Source organism: Otolemur garnettii, unplaced genomic scaffold (genome assembly GCF_000181295.1).
Source record: "Otolemur garnettii isolate 467f Iridium unplaced genomic scaffold, OtoGar3 scaffold00008, whole genome shotgun sequence".
In the NCBI taxonomy this organism is placed as follows: Eukaryota; Metazoa; Chordata; class Mammalia; order Primates; family Galagidae; genus Otolemur; species Otolemur garnettii.
Window position 1 is genome coordinate 38,810,071 of NW_003852403.1, and position 5,101 is coordinate 38,815,171.

At 41.0% G+C, this 5,101-nt stretch overlaps 1 protein-coding gene across 3 annotated transcripts in view; it reads right to left on the reverse strand.

The window, feature by feature from the left end:
• Positions 1-761, reverse strand: part of LOC100946261 (protein FRA10AC1) — a 35,881-nt gene extending 35,120 nt beyond the window's left edge. Inside the window, exon 1 of one of the 3 annotated variants that reach the window (XM_012801335.2) lies at positions 560-761. The gene's annotated coding sequence lies outside the window, so the exon portion shown is untranslated. The other 2 variants (XM_003783713.3, XM_012801334.2) reach the window with 2 other exon arrangements.
• Between the last annotated feature and the right edge of the window lie 4,340 nt (positions 762-5,101).

Below are 5,101 nucleotides of genomic sequence, written 5' to 3' on the forward strand. Positions count from 1 at the left end.
TATTAAGACAATTTCCAGCATTTCTAGAGTAAAAAAAAAAAAAAAAAAAACTATATATATATATATATATATATAATGGCATCAGCCCACCGGAATTCAAAGCTTGGCTCTGCACTTTTCATCTTTCTTCGGGCCTGTCCCTCAACCTCTTCGAGCCTCAGTTTCCCTATTTATTAAGAGAAAATGAGTCTTGTAAGACTACCGGCCTCACAGGAATGGAGATTAAACGCGTTACATCTAAAGAGTTTCATAACAGTGTTTGGTACATTACAGCCCTGTGAATGTTTACTCATCACCATCAGGACTGTTCCCTTCCCCCGGGGCACCACTTGCTGCCTTTGCACCCCACTCTCCCATTTCTTTTTCTCTGGCTGCCTCATCCATCCCTTACCTATCTTAATTCAGTGACTGTACTAAAAAGCTCTCACTCACTTCAGGCTACGAATCAACTGACAAGAGACGACAGAAACTCGAGAACGGACACGCTGGGTGTCTCCAGAATCTGTTATCGAAAAAGAAAAAAATATATAATCAAACTAGTAGTAGATGAGGAACAAACTTCGAGTTCCTTCTCCCCGACGCCAAATACACCCCTGGCCCTCTTCACACATCCCTTCCCTTCTTCCCTGCTCTGCCAAGTTCGTCCCCGAGTCGTCGCTTCCTCCTTTCAGGTAGCTGCAACGACAACCGACGGCCTGAGCGAGCCGCTGCAGGGCCAGCCCGGTTCGCCCCGGCCGCGCAGCCTCTGCACCGCTGCCACCCCCCGCTCCACGCCTCGCCCTACGGATCCCGGCTGGGCGCCGCTTCCGGTCCGACGCGACTGCGTGTCTCACCTAAATGCCACCGTCTCCCGGAGCGCCGACCGTGTGCTACAGTCAGAACAGCTCCCGGAAACAAGGACGGGGGAGAAAAGGCCCGGAAGGGTGGTAGAGGTTTCCTGCTTTTGCCAAATCGTAACCCCCCTTTTCCCCTGGGTCTCTTTGCTTTCCCCTCTAGGGAATGCAGCAGCTAGTGCCGTATGGTACAGATTGCTGCTTAGATCACGTCCGTAATTTGAAAATACATTTTGTTTTTGTTTTAGAAACCCCCTGCCTATCACCCGCCGTCCTCTCTCTAGTAACCTAGTAACGCCTCCTCGGAGCATCCTCGCGGAGCATCGCAGCCTTCTCCCCAATCCCCAAGTAAAACAGTTCTCATAATTAGCACAAAAATAACTTTCCATCGTTTCACCACCCACACAATAGATACCGTTCCAAAAGCAGTGCTGATGGCAGAAGAGCTCATTGAATTTGTGAGGAAAGAAAGATTAGGGAGGAGAGATTTCACGGGGTCGCGGATTCTCTGCTGACAAGCGATCTGGCACATGCGGAAAGGCATCCGAAATAGAATCTTAAAAAAAAGAAAAAAGGCAGGAAAAGTTATTTTGAGCTCCGCAGGTTCTTCCTGTACTTTGCAGAGCTTTTCTATATCACGACTCCCCACTTTGCTTTCCAGTCTAGTTCCATGTCTCTGGTGTGAGCTGCTATTCGTCTTTGCTTCCTCTTCAGATCCAACTCGGTGCCTTGTAAATCACAAGCGCTAATTAAATATTTGTTGAATTGAACTGGCACGCTTATAGCTTTTACAGCGGGCCCTTTTTAGAGAAAATCTTGGCACTAAATGCACACTCCTTTTACATCTTTTGCCCTAAACAGTAGAAAATATCCTTATCAGCTCAAGGGGCTTTCTATACCAGAGAGTAAATTTTAGACACATCCTGCATCACCGAATGCAGTGAATATGTTCTTGAAAAGATGTAAGTTAAATTGTTGTCAATTCAGTTATTCCAAAGCGCAGATTATACTTCAATGACAACATTTGCTAAAAAAAAAATTAAAGCAATATGAAACCTTACAATTTAACATTATATTATCTTGAATTCTTTTGTCAAGCAGTTCCTTTTTTGGTAAATAAATAAATAAAACACACCTGTACTTTGTATGTAATTTCCTTTCTAACAATAGTTGACATTTATTAACATTTTTCTGCTGTTCCTGGTATTCATTTTGCTCTTTTTGGTCCTGCTGTGGTTTTAGCCCTATTTTAGAGATGAAGAAAAGAGGCACAGATCCTAAAGTTATAAACCTTGTCAGGATCTAAAACTGGGTGGTAATTGTCTCTCTACAACACCCAGTTCTCTCGCTCTCTCTCTCTTTTTCTCTTTCTCAATCTTGGAGTTTCTCCCTTTCTCACTCTTTTATCTCCCCTTAGGGATTGTGTGGGAGGTAGCTTCTGCTTCCAACATTTCTAAGAATTCCAGATCTGTTGCTACCACGTCCATTCAGGCAAAGATTTCCATTTTTCACTTTGAGATAGCAGTTATTGAAAAAGAGTAAATAGAGTAAATATATGCTAGGAATAGATCACATGATCTGAACTAAAACCAGTCTAAAAAAGGATAGAAAACCTACCTGATCAGGAAATCTGAAGCTAGCAGTTATCGCTCAACGGTAGTAAAAACCACACACTGTCCTGGTCATTAGGGTTACAGATATGTAAAAGCCCCTCCTAGCCATGAAGGCTGACTAGTAAGAAAGACAGGCTATATAGAATAACAATAACAATATATACTAGCATATGCCAAGTGTCTAGTAAATGGCATGAACCTGTGGTTCCCAATTTGTGAAATATATTATTATTTCAGTGGATATAAAACATTAAATGTATTGAGATAACAGAGAGAAGAACGAAGGCAGTTGCTCCCTTTGATCTTTCTGATCTTTTGATCATGTCAGTCTGGTTTATATAGATAGAGGGAAACCTCTTTCCAGTGCTTCCTGATCTCCAATGGTCTTTAATTAAAAGTATTTTTAATATTATACCAAATAGTCGTGTTTGGGGGTGAAATTTCCTTTGCTCCTTCAGCACCAATGCTGTGTGACTCAAATAAAGCAACAAAATACTATGATAGGTATGTGGGAAGGTGAGGGAAGTTGTGTTACATTGGGGTTAATAACATCAAGTAATAGTTCTAAGATAAACTATGAACGTATATTCTGCTAATACTCTATATCTTTAAGCAGAATAAATTTTCCAAAAAGTATATCTTTAATCCACTAAATGGCATACACCATTACATAATAAATATACCAATATATCTCATTAAACATGCTCTTCTTATGACATGAGGCTGATACTTCTCTATGGTAAGCCGATGCTTATGGTCCCAGCCTTGAATGTGGGCATGCAGTAACTATAGAAGTAATGTTAAGGGCCAGGCATCATGCCTCATATCTAATCTGAGGACATTGAGAGGCCAAAGTGGGAGGATCACTTGAGGCCAGGAGTTCAAGATCAGTGTAGGCAGCTTAATAAGACCTTGTCTCTACAAAAAAGAAAAAAAAAAAAAAGATGTCTTTACAAAAAAAAAAAAAAAGTAATGCTAAGAGACTTCTGAGGCCATTGCAAAAGGTGATAGAGCTTCTGCCTGAGTCTCTCTCTCCTTCCACAGCTAACAGAGTGGACCAGAGGTGAGCAATCTTCCCCGAGCCTCACCCAGATTACAGGTTCATAAGCAAAATAACAACAGTGTTTAAAGTCACTAATTTGGGGGTGGTTATATACCAAGAAATAACCAGAACTGTCTGCTATCTTATTTTAACCCCCGCAACATATACTGAGACCTCCGCCATACTAGACCCTTTTTGTTTCCTCAACATACATACCTCTTTGAATATACCATTCCCTCTCCTTGAAGTGGGTTTCCCCTCCCTCTCTGCCTCTGTAACTCCTCTTTGTCTTTCAAACCTCATATAAGGTGAAGGAAAAGACTTTCATGACCACCTCTCCCACCAACTAGGTAGGATTGTCTATAGTACACATGTGTTACTTTGGGTAGCATGTAACCACATAGACTGTGTAAAGAATAATAATTTAGTCCACATCTATCTCCCTCCCTGAAGCGTAAGCTCCACAAGAGCAGGGGCCATGCCTCTCTTTTTCAATGTTGAATGTCCAGGGCTCAACACAGCACCAGGCACACAAAAGTTGCTTAAAATATTCATTGAACAAATGAATGAAATACTACTATTATTACCATTTCACAGATAAGAAAATAGATTGACTCTGTCCCAGAGTCATGAAAGCAAATGGTGCCACAAACACAGTTGATTAAAAAGCCCTTGCTACTGATCACTATACATATATATTGCCTTTCAACAAGGCCATGGCAGGTTTTTTTTATTGCTATTTATTTGCTTTTTTGAGACAAGGTCTCACTCTGTCACCCTAGTTAGATGGCGGTGGCATCATCATAACTCACTGCAACCTGAAACTCCTGGGTTCAAATGATCCTCCTGTCTCGGACTCTTGAGTAGCTGGGACTACAGGTGTGTACCACTGTGGCTGTCTAATATTGGTGTTTTTTGAAGACAGAGGGGTCTTACTCTTACTCTTTCTTGATCCTCCCACCATGGCAGTTTTTGATACTTACAAAGATTAACAACTATTTTTATGAAGAAAATGCTCCAGACAAATGGAGACAGTTGATGGATTTTAAAACGAAATGATGCAAGTAAAATGCTTAGCATGATGCCTAGTTCACAGTAAGTAGATATTAAAATGATGCTTGAGAAAAGAATCAGATTATAGGCATTCTTTCATGAGAGTAAGTTTGACATTAACTCTCCTAAAACACAATCCAGAAACAGATCCACACGTATATACTCCCATGATTAATGGCCTAGGGTTAATTTGGTCTTTTCAACAAATAGTTCTGGGCCAACTGAATAAAACAGCTAAAAAAATTAATCTTAATTCCTACATTATGTCATGTACAAAAGTCAATTTCTAGGAAAATATTTCATAGCATTTTGTGGTAACTTCCTTAGGGCAAGAAAAAAGAAATTTATATAGGACACGCAAAAAGCTAACCATGAAGGAAAACAATTAGATTCCGTTTATTTAAAAAACCTTTCTTAAGAAAATGAAAAGTGGTTCAGTGCCTGTGGCTCAAGTGGCTAAGGCACCAGCCATATACCCCTAAGGTGGCACGTTTGAATCCAGCCTGGGCCGCCAAAACAACAATGACGGCTGCAACCAAAAAATAGTCGGGCGTTGTGGC